Below are 16,046 nucleotides of genomic sequence, written 5' to 3' on the forward strand. Positions count from 1 at the left end.
CACCTTCCCTGGAGGTGTTTAAGGCACGGGTGAACGAGGTGCTAAGGGGCACAGTTTAGTGTTTGATAGGAATGGTTGGACTCAGTGATCCGGTGGGTCTCTTCCAACCTGGTTATTCTATGATTCTGTGATTCTGTATTTATTCATGATTGCCATGATATGCTCAGCAAGAGGTACACTATTCAAATTCAGTATTAAATGCAAGTTCAGTAGTAGCCACATGTCCCAGCTTACCCTAAGGGGGGGAAAAAACTTGGTTTTAAATGATTCATCAGTACTGCTCAAAAGTAAATTCTGTACTCCATTAAATAAACTACCAGCACTGGTAAAGAAAACAATGTTCAGAGATGACTTGTAGCAAAATTTTCTTCTGTGAAGAATTTGCTTGAGATTTGTTTAGTAAATCTGTATCATGCCTTTAAAAGAGACAGTATGTTTAGAAAACTGTTGTCTCTGTGTGTTATTTATTAACTTCTTGTTCTGAGACATCCATTGCTGGCAGTGGAGATTATGCCAGAAAAAAACCCAACAAATGAAACAATTTTTGGTGGGAAAGCATTGCCAAACTGAAGATAAAAAGCTTGGTATTTACTCAATGTTCCTAAACACAATAAATCATTGTCAATTTAAGCAGTGTGCTTATCAATACTATCTTGTGCATATGGTGGATAGGACTGTTCCTCTAACATGGAAAAAAAAGTCTTGTTAAAGTCAAGTTAAAGTTCTGACACTTGTCCAAGTAAAGGAAATTTGGTAGTCTCACACAGGCAACTATCAAGCACTGTTGAGTAAAACCAGGACAAGCTGCTAGCTATTTATCTTATCTTTAGACTCATACAATATATTCAATCTAAGTTATTTAAATAATTAAAGCACACAAATGTTTTTAACAACCTGAAGCACTACTTTTGCAGTATAGTGCTGAAGGCAGAGTTTTAAGCAGTCTAAATGCCTGCAGCAGTATTGCTTAATTTAATTAAAATCGGCTCACTGTTTGCCTTTGTAAGCAGTTATTTTTTTACTGGATTAGTGATAGTTATGAATTATTGGCTTCAGATGTGGAAGAAAAAGTTTTGTTCTGTTTGCAACAGCTGTGTTAAGTTTTAGTTCACCACACATCTATAAAGGCACTTCTGCTACTAAGAAGGAAAAAAACCACAGTATGCTAAAATAAAGTTTTGGGTGTTTTTTTTTTTTATTAAAAAAAAGTTGACCTCTGCAGACTTGATAGTAAATCCACTGTACAGATCTTAATCTGAAGAGAAAGCAAAACATCTTGTACATACCTTAGCAAGAACCTTAGCTTTCCCTCTCCCCAGTTATTAAAGTAACAGCTCTATGAAAAGTTGGTTACTGTTTTATTGTTGCCTTACAAGGACAAAACTTGAAAGGACTTAAAAGTCTTTGAAGACATCATTTACCCTGGGAGAAGTACAGTCTCAGGCAGCCAAGCAGTGACTTCTTTCAGTACTGCATCTTGCTCTTTCAGCAAACACTTCCATGTAAAGGGTTGCAGTTAAGTCTCAGTTTACTGTTGGTGTGACCAGTGTCACTGCCTCCTGACACTGCCTAGGAAAGTGGAAAAAGCAGTACCATTAATACACGCAGCATTGTTAACAAAACAACTGAAAGTAAGGTCTGACTAATCCTCATGGAGCAGTTGTGTGCCTTTATGGAGTAGGAATACTTGTATTGAGCTGAACAGGGCTTTTCATCCCCTACTTTAGTAACCTCTTAGAAAGTTTTAAGTACAAATGAGTTAGGTGAAAGCCACCAGTGGTGTGCAAGCCTTATGTGCAAATGCAGTACTGCTTTCCCTCATGTCAGGAGGGGAACATGAGTTGCCATTGCACTATGATAATATTGGAGGCTATAACCAGTAAGATACAGCAGCAAGTTTAACTGTCTTACCTTCTCAGACCTCCATCCACCCTGTTGTCTACTTAATATTCATCACTTAAAGTGGCTTTTCTGTATATCCAGTCAACAGTTTTAGTTTACTGTGTGTACATAAAAATATTGCTAGTGAATATGTATTTCTAAAACTGCTAAGAATAACATTACATTCATCAGTTTACACAAACAAGTTCCTGTACTCCTAACAGCGAATTTTGCAAAGCACCAACTTTGAAAACATTTCTGGAATTTAAAATAAATTAAGAAGAGTAGGCATGTTCGTTCTTGTCTTCAGTGCTAAACAGCACTCCTGGGTAGTGAAAACAGATGCACACTGATCTTTGTCTGAAGACCACAGGACTAAGCCCTCATTCCTACAGGGGCTCCAAACTATAGCCTATGTGTGAAATATTTTTACAAACCATACCATAGGTGAAACTGGACTTCGGTTGTCACAAGACCAGACCCTTTGCAGCTGCAGCGGGTTGTATGAAGTGTACCTGATGGGAACTTTTGGCCAGCAGACAACAAATCTCTAGTAGCAGCATAGAGATGGCAAACACAGCATCCTATTAAAAACAAGATGTATTGGACGAGCTGGAGAAGTGGGCCTGTGAGAACCTCATGAGGTTCAACATGGCCAAGTGCAAGGTCCTACACCTGGCTTGGGGCAATCTCCAATTTCAGTACACGATGGGGGATGATGTGATTGAGGGCAGCCCTGCAGAGAAGGACTTGGGGGTGCAGGTCAATTAGAACTTCGACATGCGCTGGGAATGAGTGCTCACAGCCCAGAAGGCCGACCATGTTCTGGGCTGCATCAAAAGAAGCGTGGCCAGCAGGTCGAGGGAGGTGATTCTACCCCTCTAGTCCTCTCTTGTGAGACCTCATCTGGAGCACTGTGTCCAGTTCTGGAATCCTCAACATAAGAAAGATATGGAGCTGTTGGAACGGGTCTAGAGGAGGGCTACAAAGATGATCCGAAGGCTGGAGCACCTTCCATATGAGGACAGGCTGAGAGAGTTGGGGTTGTTCAGGCTGGAGAAGAGAAGACTCTAAGGAGACCTTATAGCGACCTTCTAGTATCTGAAGGGGCTACAAGAAAGCTGGGGAGGGACTGTTCACAAAGGCTTGTAGTGGTAGGAATAAAGGCAATGGGTATAAAGTGGAGAGGGGCAGATTTAGGCTAGACATAAGGAGGAATTTCTTCTCTATGAGGGTGGTGAGGCCCTGGCCCAGGTTGCCCAGGGAAGCTGTGGCTGCCCCATCCCTGGAGGTGTTAGAGGGCCAGGTTGGACGTGGCCTTGGGCAGCCTGGGCTGGTGGGAGGTGCCCCTGCTCATGGCAGCGGGGGCGGAGCTGGATGGGCTTTAAGGTCCCTTCCAACCCACACTACTGTATGAGTCTATTTAAGCGTGCATGCCAACAGATTCTGTTCTATATAGACTTCTTATAGGCGCTGCACATCTTTGTGACCATAGAACACAGCATTTCCTTCCCGCCCCCGCTACCTTACCGCCCAGCCCGCCGCCATCTTGTTCCGTCCCAGGGCGGTGCCGGGAGGGGGAGCGCGCGCAGCTCGCCCTGCTCCTCCCTCTCCTCCTCCTCTTCCTCCTCCTCCTCCCCCCACGCCACTGCTCCTGCTCCTCCTCCTCTTCTGCTCCTGCTCCTTCTGCTCCTGCTCCTCCTCCTCCTGCCTCTGCTCCTCCTTCTCTGTTCCTGCTCCTCCTCCATCTGCCTCTGCTGCTCCCCGTCCTTCTCCTCCTTCGAGTGCCCGGTGGTGTCTAGTAGAGCATAGTGTGAATCAAAATTACCGTTGCAGTTCCTTAGCTTCTTTGGCAAACCCCTATTTTTGCTGTTTGATTCTTTATCTGCACAATAGGAATAATAATACTTGCTTTCTTCCCCCTCTTTGGAGCTTGTCAAAGCTGTCTAGACAAGGTCCTAAGCAATTTGGTCTAGATGGCTTTGCTTCTGCAGGGGGTTGGTGACCTCCAGAGGTCCCTGCCAACCTCAATTGCTTTGCAGTTCTGTGATTACCACAGGAAGCGTGTTGAGGAACTGATTGTTATACTTACAGGGGTGGAAGCCATAGATTTATCTAGGTAGGCAGAAAGAAGTCTTGGACTAATGGCAGCAATAAAATGAACAAGCCCAAGGAGAGTGGGCTGTTTAAGACGTAACAGAAGGAAACAATCTGCTGCCCAGCCTACCCTTCACCACTTCTCAGGTTTGGATTCATGACCCATAAGAGGTTAAGCTGCAAGAACAACAAGCACATGATGAGTCTTTGTGGTGAATATTAGACAGGAGTTTTGGAAGGTACACAGCCAGGCTATGTAGTAGAAAGGCTAGAACAAAACTCCATCAAAACCTGGAGGATTATTAATAGTTGCCACAAATTATTTAGGTAAAGAATGGGTTTTCTTGGAGGACTTTTAACTAATGAGTCATGTCATTTTGTTCACCTTAGTTTTTAATTGTTTTGCTTTGAAAGGAAAAGAATTTTATTATGCAGACAGGGGTACAGACAGTGTGCCTGGGTTTGAAAACTCAAAAAAGCAGCTTACAAATTCTGGAATATAAGACAAGAAGACTCAACTGGCCCCAGATGCTCATAGGTCACTGTCAGGAAACAGATTATAGCATGAGTGTTGGTACAGAAGTCTACACACTTATCCATATGCCCCAACTTTGAAAGCAGGAGAAGAAATTAAAATGTTTTAGTCAAGCATCGGAGGAACAGAACAACCACAAACTGAGAAATGTGTTCCTTTTTCACAGTAGCATCCTCCTCCTACCAAACTGTGTGTGGCACCACAGCAATTAGCCAAGCAAGATCTTTCCATTGTCATCCATTTAGAAGTCCTGATACATCTGCTCACCTAAATTTACCCTCTGCTTGTATTAATCATTTCAGGTGACAGTGGCACTACAGTTGTATGATTACAGTTGTAATCATAGCGCTGTCCAAATTACAGCAATGTTATAAGTGTCAGGATGCTTGGTTATTTTCAAAACACTGCAAATTTTGGATTGCACATTACTCATTTGAATAACTACATGGTTTATATTCTTTTACATGTCATTAAAAATAGTCTAAAGCCTTAAAATCCATAACTCTTGACAGCCACAGTAACATGATTTTTTATTGTCTTCAGTCAGAGTGACTCAATCATCTGACAATTAGCAATGATTTTACAAAGTGTATTTTGAAATCTACAAGGCCCATTTAGAGTAAAAGATCATTTTCTTCAAAGTGAAGATGTCAGTCTTCACTTTAGGCTTTCACGGTATTATCTTTCAGCTACTCACTACTTTAAGTTTCTATTGATTGTGTAAGAGTAGGATATTATTTCATTGATGCTTGTATCTCTTATTCTATGACAATGCCTCTTCAACTTCAGTGCAGTTACTTGGAATTTATACTAGTATTAATAAGTAGATAAATAGGTCGCTAGCCCTAGATCCTCAGAATGGGAGTTAGTAACCAGAATGTGACTGTGCACACTAATATTTTTCTCACATACAAAATCAACATAAAGTGTATGTTGTTAACATTGTAGTCAGGCCCTCAAATGTTGCAGAAATGCAAGAACTATAGTTGACTGAACACTTATCAGAATTTCCAGCTGTTGAATGCTTAACTGCATGATGCTAACAGTGTTGTTTCAATATAGTTTTCTTGCTTCATGATTTAATGTATAATTATATTCTCATGCTGTCCTTACTTCCAAAGTCCCTCTACAGCTTTTGTTGCACAGGAGGGAATGTGCTTAGCAAGCAACTAGATCAGATTTTTCTCTTCAATTTCCCCATTCATACCTCCTCTTCACATCTTCTGACCTGCACAAAAAATCCCATGCTCTTTCCCAGACAATCCCTTCTTTTCATCATTAGGACTCCCATGCTACTTGCACTGCACCAACCATGCTCTAGCCATGCAGTTTTAACTAGTGCATGAACACGGTGCTGAAGAAGATGCAGCAAGTGATGCCAACAGCTGAATAAATTACTCTTTCATGATTTCCACCTTCAACTAGATCAGATTCCTCAAAGACCCACCCATCCTGGCCTTGAACAATTCCAGGGAGAGGTTATACACAGCTCTGGGCAACCTGTTCTAGTGCCTCACCACCCGCACAGTAAAAACATTCTTCCTAATATCTAATCTAAATCTCCCCTTTTTTAGTTTAAAACCATTACCCATCATCCAATGACTGCACTCCCTGATAAAAAGCCCTTCTCCATCTTTCCTGTAGGCCCCCCTGAAGTACAGGAAGGCCACTATAAGGTCTCCTTAGAGCCTTCTCTTCTCTAGGCTAAACAACCCCAACTTGCTCAGCCTTTCCTCATAGGGAGCGTGCTCCAGCCTCCTGATCATCTTTGTGGCCCTGCTCTTTGCTCACTCAAGCAAATTTATGTCTTTCCTGTGCTGAGGACTGGAGAGCTGGACTTAGAGCTCCAGGTGGGGTCTCACAGGAGCAGAGTGGAGAAGTGGAATCATTTCCCTCAACCTGCTGACCCCACTTCTTTTGATGCAGCCCAGGATATGATTGGTTTTCCAGGCTGTGAGCGCAATTGCTGTCTCATACATAGTTTTTTATTCATGAGTCTTTCTCCTTTCCCGTAAGTCCTTCTCTACAGGCTTGCTCTCAATCCACTCATCACACATATTGTATTTGTGTTTAAGATTACCCTGCCCAAGGTGCAGAATCTTATGTGTAGCCTTCTTAAACTTCATGAAGTTCACATAGGCCCACATCTCAAGCCTGTTCAAAGGCCCTCTGGATGGCAGCCCTTCCCTCTAGAGTATCAACTGCACAACTCAGCTTGTGTCTCCTGTAAACTTGCTGAGGGTGCATTCAATTCCACTGTCCACATCCCTGACAAGGATGTTAAATAATACTAGCCCAAACACAGACCCTTAGGCTTGCCACTTATCACTGGTCTCTAAGACATCAGGCTGTTGACCGCATCTCTTGGAGTATGACCATTAACCCAAATCTTTATCCACTGAGTGATCCACCCATCAAATTCAGGGCTCTCCCTTTTAGGGATGAGGATGTTGTGCAGGACAGTATCAAATGCTTTGCACAAGTCCTTCTCTACCAATGCTGTAACCCTGTTGTAGAAGGCTGCCAAAATTGTTAGGCATGATTTGCCCTTAGTGAAGCCATATTGGCTGTCCTGTTGGTTATTCACATATTTAAAGTTAATCAACACACTTTAGGGATTTGAAGTTCAAAACCAAGCTTTGAAGTCTCTGGTCAGTGTCTCACTGTGCTGCAGTCTTCCAAAAGAGGTGAAAATCCAAGATCTTAACTTCTTTGGGCTGTTAATATTTCTATAAGGTTTGCAACACACACAGAAGTAATTTGATCAAACTCCAGCTCCCTACAGATAAATTTTCCTGCACTTAATTTTTTTCTGTGCTTTTCATTGTTGCTTCTTGTCAGAAGTGGTCATGCAGTAGCTGTGTGCTGGCATACCATTGCCTCGTTCCTGTATGGCAATGACACTATTAACAGGACTGCAAAAAGTGAAGACCACTTTCTGTCTAGTGTGGCCACATCAGTAGGGGTTATGATCAGAGCAATGGCGCAGAGGAGTGCACCTTTCCTGTTCTTCTAGGAACAGGAGAGATTTCTGTGCTGGCTTGACATGAGCTATTATGGGGAAATGAGCTATTATGGGGAAATGAGCTATTATGGGGAACTGAGCTAGAGGCCGACTGAAAGGATGCAGAGAGTCTATTCTCACCAGCCTAGTAGCTTCAACACCCTCTGTAATTGCAGTAGGAGCTGAAAATGTAACTGCTTGACTGACTGATGATCAGTGGGACAAGAGACCTGGCTTTTCTCAGGTTGGAAGCATGACTTATACATATCTGCCTTTACGCTTCTGCAGAGCCAAAGCCCTTGCTTGGCACATGGGAAGAGTGCTAGAAATTTTGTAAAGGCTGATTTCACCAAGTGAATAGCAGTGGGTTTCCTGATTATTTATAGATTCATCTAAACAGCCTGAGCATTACTTTGGTCTTCAGAAACTTCTTTTTCAGTGCACCCCCACTACCTACCTTTTACCATGCAAGAAGCTGAAAGCAGTCTAGAGGACCATAGCAAGAATAACTGGAGGACTGTAAAACATGGTTTGGAGGTTGTGCTGAATAGTGGTTTGTTTGACCTGAAAAAAAAAAAAAAGGGAAGAGCAAGTAGGACATGGAGAAAGACTTCGAAGCCATGGTGTTGAAGAGGTAACCAGTTATCTGCCATATCTATGAGGGAAAGAACAAAATGAGTCTAATATACAGCAAAAGATGACTGAGTTTTGAAAACTTTAGCTTTCTATAGGCCAGTGTCATGAAATCTCCAGGCAGAGTGCAAGTTTATAACAGTAAGCTGGACAACTGTCCTCAACAATTTCTCATCTTGTACCAGGTCCTGCCTCCAAGAAGGCAGCCAGGGGTTATCTCCAGGAGTTTCTTTCCACTCTGTCATCCCTGCCGTTAAATGTTTCAGGGGACATGTTCAGGAGCAACCTAACAACGTTGTTGGATCACTCAGGTAGGGATCAGCTTCTAGGTCAGATAGGCATCAGATCAGTTCACCTCTAAAAGTGCTCTCTACCCTTACCTGTACATTTTAGAACACTTGCTTTTGTTTTTTTCTTTAACTTTGCACTTCATTCTGATGTTGGTACATCTCTCAGGCTCAGACATTACAGCCATTTGCAAAAACAACAGAAGTTTTCTGAAGTCTTTTCTGAAGACTTTCTCAGAGCTAAATGAATTCATGATTTCACTGGCTTCCATGCTGTGCAACCTTTGCATCTTGATGGAGTCAGACTCCCTGTTTTGCATTTCCTTTCGTGTGTTCTGTGAGAGTAACTGGAACTTACTAGGAGATTCAGTTTTTCTAAATTATTTTTCTAATTTAACTCCCTTGATCACGTTTTCCATTTCTTCTTTGATTTCATATCTGTCCGTGTTCTTGTTCTCAGCTTTTCCTGCTGAGAAGTGCTGACTGCTGTGCAGGAGATGTTTTCCTGTACAAACAAGGCCAGAATGGTAAATGTTTCTCTTCAGTCTCCTCTTTGAAATAAGGAAAAAAAAAAATCTCTGTCTTCATATTAATCAGGAAAGAACGTGTTCCCAGCAACTTCTCTTCAATCTCAGCCCAACCCAGAGGCTGATGTAACAACTTGCAGAACTGATTTAAGTGTTACATATATTACTGAGAAAGAAAATGTAGTAAGTGAGCATCCTTCCATGAAATATTAACCCTTTTGTAAAGACTTGTTTACACATCAAAAATCCCAAAGGCATTTTTAGCTGGTGTTGTTCAGCTTAGCCCCAGGTATTTGGTTTTACACCACCTATTACGTTTTACACCACTGTTCTTCATATTGGCAATCTTGCCCTTGACTATGTAGAACTATAATCTGTAGATCTGTGGGTTAGCACCTGTGGACATGGCCAAGCAATCCTCAGTAGGTCGAAAGTTCTGGAGCAAAATTTTCTCTTTGAACAGGACTCTTTCTCCAAACCTACTCTTTAACATCGCTCAGGTTTGATGACTAGTCTTTTAAGATTGGTCAGGGTGAACAAACTGAACAAATCTAATAAAGCTGCCAGGATTCATATTGCCGAGGTCCTCCAAGAATCTAACACCCCTTCAGACCGTTTAATACTAGCACTGTAAGCCTGTATGCAGACGTTACTTAGGGCTGAATGGCATATTTCAGCATAAGTATGTGCTTGTCTGGCCTAAATCTAATGAAAAGAAGCTGGATTTAAACTAAGGGAAGACCAATTTCCACTGGCTTTTGCAATAAAACAGCTACATTAGGGTTTAAATCACACTTTGAAAGAAGACTAAAATTCTGCATGCAGGCAAGCCTTTGAGCTTCAACATGTTTGTGATGTACAGACCAGAGATTATAAAGGGCATCATTGTTCTCTCCCCAAGCTGTGATCCACTCATCTCTTTCTTTCTTCTCTTGTTATTTTCTGCTGGACCCATGAGGTCATCTCTGTTTGACTGTTCATTTGTGACTGCAATAACAATTTTTTAGAAAATGTCACATCTGGTGAAAATACCTGTCCTAATACTATTAACAGCATGGTGAAAGACAGGCTGATATTCACCTGGCTGGGGCTGGACACAGATTCTGGAAGTGCTGTTTTCCTTATCTGGGACTCATTTCAGTCTCAAGCCTATTTGCCAGCATGACATGCCATCAGATTTCTAAAATACTCAGAGGAAGGATTTGCACTTACAGCTGCACACTGATGAGTGCCCCCTCTGATTCCCTTCCCCTAGCTCATTAACATGCATGTCGTCCCTTATTAGTGTTCGTCATTATGTGAACAGCTGGTAACTGTTCTGTTTTCCTTCTCGTCAAAAAGAGGGCTTCACAGCCATGAGGAAAATTAGTATTAGGTACAAGCAATTTTTAATACTGACTCCAGGTCCATTAATTTTTTCATTATCATTATCATCATCATCATGGCAAGGGTGGGCAGGTAGGCTATGGGCCTGATTCTTATCTCACTCAGAGGAGTATGGAGGAACAGGAACTTTCTGAAGGCAGCAGGGTTACACCAATGCAAAACAGGGGAAATGTGAATCAGGGTCTGGCTCATTATATTTTTTTCATGTCCGCCTTTAAAATGTGAGCAGTTTCTCTTCCAAATCCATTTTAACTGTAATTAACGGTAATGAAGATTTTTTTTTCTTACTTGTATTTCTCAAATACATGCTCCACCAAAGGTTTCAAATGACCCCTCTGGCTGTGTACCTTATGATCAAGAAAAAAATTATTTCTTTTACATATGCAAGGAGAAGATGAAAAAGCAACAGATAATTGGAAACTAGACATATTTTCTGGGGTCCTCACTTCGATTTCTCACTCAGTAAATCATTGGTTAGGATGAAATATGCATTTTAAGTGGGTCAGAGCTGTATTCAGGACTCCAAACAATAATCAGGCCACAAGACTTCTAGAACTGACTGAAGTATTGCAGAATTTAGATTTCCACCTTCCAAGTTGAAGACAGTTTTAGAGTCATATTTTACCCTGGATTTTTTAATTACTTAGGAGAGTAATTGTCCTCCATGCCTTTCATGCAGGACATAAGATCTCTATTTTCTCTTGTCGAGTCATATCTCTGAGAACACGTTTATTTTCTATAGGAATCAACTTTAATATATTAACTGATAATGTTTTTTCCTGGAGTGGGAAGCTCAGTTAGGTAAGGTGTGGCACAGGTGGAGTGTGTTTTCCATTCTCCCCACAGAGAAAAATAAAAAGAGGGGGTGAAGGCATGAGTCCCAGCACTGAGGACAAAGACTGTTGAGGGTAAGTGTTGTCTTCAGCCGTGTGATTAACTAGAGAGCTGCCTCCATTCACATGTCCTCACACAGGCCAGAAGCCCTTGGGGATGCTGTCTGACAGAGCTGCTTTCCCTCTGCTGAAGCTGCCATTTTTTTGTTACTGCTATCCAAATCTAGTTACCTGCAATACAGGTATCGAAGATTGATATCTCAGCTTCAAGGGGCCTTATCTATGGTCTTACCATTCTTCGAGGACCCTCAGCCTTGCTTTAGGATTAATTTGATGCTCCAGTGTGTTAAGCTTGCCCATAGTAACAGATAGCTATCTTCTGTGAAGCTGTCTTCTCGGTGTAGAATAGTGCTACCACAGAAGAGGTCACCCACAGTCCCTGTGGCAGGAGAACATAAAAGCTCAAGTTTTTAATGGCACTACCAGCTCACCTCTTCTAGAAATCACAGAATCATAGAAACGCTTGGTTGATAAAGGCCTTTTGAGATCATTGAGTCCAACAATACCTGTCTACTAGAAAACCATCTCCCTGAGCACTTCATCTACCCATCTTTTAAATACCTCCAGGAATGGTGACTCAACTACTTCCTCGGGCAGCCTATTCCAGTGCCTGATAACCCTTTCAGGGAAGAAATTTTTCCTGTTGTCTAATCTGAATCCCCATAGTGCAACTTGTAGCCATTTCCTCTCGTCCTATCACCTGTCACTTGGGAGAAGAGAACAATACCACTTTGCTACAACCTTGTTTCAGGTAGTTGTGGACAAGCCCTCAGCCTCCTTTCCTTCAGGCTAAACAACCCCAGTTTCCTCAGCCGCTCCTCATAAGGCTTGTTCTCCAGCCCCTTCACCAGCTTTGTTGCCCTTCTCTGGACAGATTCCAGCACCTCAAGGGGCCTATAATCGAACACAGTATTGAAGGTGCTGCCTCACCAATGCTGCATAAGTAGATGAGTCTCCATTCCTTTTCCAAGTGTGAAATACTGAATAGCCTTGTCTTTAAATCAAACAAGTTCTGTATGTATCTGCAATTAAGTTAAAATATACTTTGGTACTAAAAGGATTAGAAATTATTTCACAGAATCACAGAATAACCAGGTTGGAAGAGACCCACCGGATCATCGAGTCCAACCGTTCCCATCAAACACTAATTGGATTGACTTCTGTTCTCTCCATATATTTCCTCTGCATTATTATACTGGATTACTGTTTTTCATTTGAATCTACTCTGAAAATGAGTTTAAAACGTCTTTATAATACTTCTAAATGAACAGAAGCCTTTAACCAGTTGGATGACTTGAAAATTGAGGAAATACTGGGAACAAAATGCCAGGAGATAAATAATTATATTATTTTTAAGTGCTGAATTACTTCCCTGTCTTCTCTATGGAAACACATATACAGTGGTCTATTGTTTGAACAAAGTCGATGAGACACTATGTCTTCTGCTTGTTTTTTTCCTTGTGAGATCACATTTTCATCTCTGGAGCTGTTTATTTTCAACCGTGTACCACTAGAGGGTGCTCAAATAGCAGTATTACTGGGAATTTATAAATCATCGTTCTTGAGATTTTTGTCTTTTATGCAGCTAGTTGTGGCTTTTATTCTCATCTTCCCACTTGTTATAGCTGGTTTGTTTTCTTCCGACTTTTTAGTTAGAGCTTCTGCCAGATGAGAGACTTGCTGAATGAGTTAGCAGTTCATAGTCCTGATGCTATTTTAATGGCATTCGTCAGCACAACACATCATCTCCCCACATTGCTCCTCACATCATGGCTAAACATGACTTACCATACCACAAAAGTGAAACCAGCATTAAACAACAGCTTCCAAGTGAACAAGATATACATGGTAAAATCCAGGACCATTTCAGGTTAAGCAAATCTGTAGTACTTGGCCCAGACCCTCCTTCACCCCCTCCCAAAATTAAACATATTTCTAGCCTCTACATTCACTAGGTTCTTTTTCCCATACAAAGAGACATCCCACATCCCAAGACTACCCACATTATCATCTATACTAAAAAGCCTAAGCAAAACCACACTTGCATAAGCCACGTGCACAATGAGTGTTGCAACTCTTTGAGTAGGTACATTTCATGGTGTTACGTAGTATTGCCATCCTATGTTAAAAAATCTATACCAGATGAGAGCCTTTGTGGTCATTCTAAAAACCTTGCATATGGGCTGTTTATAGACTCTCCAGGGATAAAGAGAGGAAATTTTCTGTAATGAGGAGAGCTGAAGAGACAGCAACCAGCCTCCTACTTGAACTTGGCTTTAGCAGTAAATAAGTAATCTGTGGAACACAACATACCTACACAATGCCATCAAAGCCAAAGCAATATTACATTTTTCTATTTCTGCTCCTGTCTACGAGACAGGTTGAGACATGGTAAAGAACAATTATTTAATTAACGATAGGTGTGAGAGGTTATAGCTGAAAAAAAACAAGTCTACCTTTTGGGGGATTCCTGGAATGAATGTATTAGAAAGAAAGAGAGCACCAGATGGACAAGAAATGCATGTGACAGCAAGTCATTTGCAACATTGAGAGATGCGTAGGAAAAAAAAGATAGAGTTGCTGTAAAGAAAGAGGTTGGGGAAAGTGCCTGACCACCCTGTGGTTACAGACCTGAATGCCTTTGCTACATACAGCTCTGCAGAAGGATCGTGCAGATGAGAAGAGGCTTTACTGCTTTGGGAGAGTTTTGCTCCCTTGTTTGTATTTGAACATTCCTTGTTTCCAATTGATTATATCTGTATAGAGAATCCTACTCCTGGTTGTGCTCGGGCAACCAGGCAATCACAATTGCACTCTGAGTGAATGGTCACTGTCTCTATTTACCCTTCCAGCAGTATGTAGATCATGATCAGGCTTTAAAGGAGTAATTTGATAGAAGAGAGACAAAGCATAATCCAGAGACCTGATTTAATGGATCACCATTTAATTATAGGAAAATTCAGCAGAGAGAGTGAATAGCATTCTCCACAGACTTGGAGATGAGAGAAGCATGGTGACAGAAGGTAATAGTTTGAAATCCAGTGATTGCTGAGGAAAAGGGGTTTTAGAAATGGAAGACCAACATGTATCCCTGTAGGCAGGTAGGGGAAAAGGACAAAAACTGCAGGAGAGAAACTGCTTGAAGAGAAAAGATGAAAAAGATGCAAGAGAAGGGAGAAGCAATGGGATTAATTGGAAAGTTGGAAGGGAAACTGAGGCAGGGTAGTCTCTGCAAAAGCACATCTCTTTTCTTAATGAAAATTAACTGATATTGTCATAAGTCTAAGGCAGTATGTTTTTTTCCAGGAGTTTGTTTCCTTCTTCAGCTGAAGTTGTGGTATTCATTATTATCTGAAATTACCCACTATGGAAAAATAATCACTCTCATACAGTGCACTGAGAAATACATTATGTCATTTTAAAGGTCAGCTTTTAAAATGGATTTGAGCTTAGTTTATTGATAAGGGTCTGGAAATATTGCACACAGTGATTTCTGACCACAAATAAAGGGTATTTTACCTACCTAAGTTGTGGGTGAAAATGGTCTGGGTCAGCAAATGAGTTGCAAATAGCTGTAGATTGTTGCAAATGGTCCTGCACTCTAGATGCAATGGAGAATGAAAAAAGCCTTTTCGCATTTGGAGTTCATTGTATTTTCTAGAATGCATTTTTCAGAAGTCAGTAGGACTGCCCTCTGACCTGCAATTTCATGTGCTTATCCTGTTACCAGAAAATACTTGGGGAATTGTAGCTTTCATACCCTTTGTCCTTACATCAGAAGCTTTCATTCCATTGAGTAGTGGCTCTCCCTTTGTTTGTGACTTCTGTCAGGAGCGCTCTGCTCTGCAGATCTCACAGTCTGTGGAGTACGACTACCGTATAACCTTTCCAACCTAACAGGCCTGTGAGCAGATGGATCAATCTGCCTCTCCTAAGGGAGGGCATGCAACTGCATGAAACCAGAGCAGCCAACGGAGACCATGGTGCTCTGTGGTCTTCCCGAGGAGGAATCAGAAATGTACCTGTAACACACAGCTATGTAGAGCCCATACAGCAATCCAGCACAATGGCAAAGAGGGAAGCAAGGTAGGTAGGAGCTGTTTGCCACCACAGTACCCATTCATTCACACTTCTGTGGAGTCTGCAGGCTGGATGAGCAGCAGGCTGCAAACAGCCTGGGAACCCTTGGCTTGGCACAACAGTCACAGTTATCATGTTGTCACCTCATGAGTAAAACGTTTGGTATGTTGCCGTTCACCGATCTGCACACCTCAAGTTTATGAATTTCAGGCTGCCTTCAGGACAAAAGTACCAAGGCACTGTGTGTGAGGTGACTTGCTTATGGTTGCTGTATTTTCAGCATTGTGCCTTGAACTTACCCCAGTCTTTTAAACTCTCCTTTGCCCTGTGCAAAAGACTTCTCTGCTCTGTGTACAGATATAATTTTAACAGTCCTACTACCACAGCTGGGAAGCGAGAGCAATCTGTAGTGAAGACACTTGCACGTTTCTTGGAGGGCAATACAAATCATCTTCGTTGCTTGTGGAAATAAGCAGATTGCAGCTGTTGTGCCTCAGACAGTCCTGTGCAGCTCAGAGAAAAACACATAGTTCTGCCACCATTTACCTTCAGGAATTGGTATGTTTGGGGTTTTTTTTTAAAGTGTGATGACTTTTCTATTCCTGCTCTGGAAAATTGCTTTTCTCCAAGCCTTCCACAACTACAGCTAACATTGTAGACATAAAACAAGCATAGGTATTATAATAAAGGATATACAGAAGAAAAACTTCTTTACCGAAAGTG

At 41.7% G+C, this 16,046-nt stretch overlaps 1 long non-coding RNA gene and 1 other non-coding gene across 2 annotated transcripts; both read right to left on the reverse strand.

Annotated features, from left to right (window-relative positions):
* Positions 1-1,190: 1,190 nt before the first annotated feature.
* Positions 1,191-3,455, reverse strand: LOC138733010 (uncharacterized). The gene is made up of 3 exons (XR_011339358.1): positions 3,412-3,455; positions 2,324-2,465; positions 1,191-1,569 (listed from the first exon to the last, which is right to left on the reverse strand). It is a non-coding gene; the product is annotated as an uncharacterized lncRNA (long non-coding RNA).
* LOC138733765 (small nucleolar RNA SNORA47) lies at positions 1,798-1,926 on the reverse strand. The gene has a single exon (XR_011339458.1). It is a non-coding gene; the product is annotated as a small nucleolar RNA SNORA47 (small nucleolar RNA).
* Positions 3,456-16,046: the final 12,591 nt, after the last annotated feature.

This window comes from Phaenicophaeus curvirostris, chromosome Z (assembly GCF_032191515.1).
Source record: "Phaenicophaeus curvirostris isolate KB17595 chromosome Z, BPBGC_Pcur_1.0, whole genome shotgun sequence".
In the NCBI taxonomy this organism is placed as follows: Eukaryota; Metazoa; Chordata; class Aves; order Cuculiformes; family Cuculidae; genus Phaenicophaeus; species Phaenicophaeus curvirostris.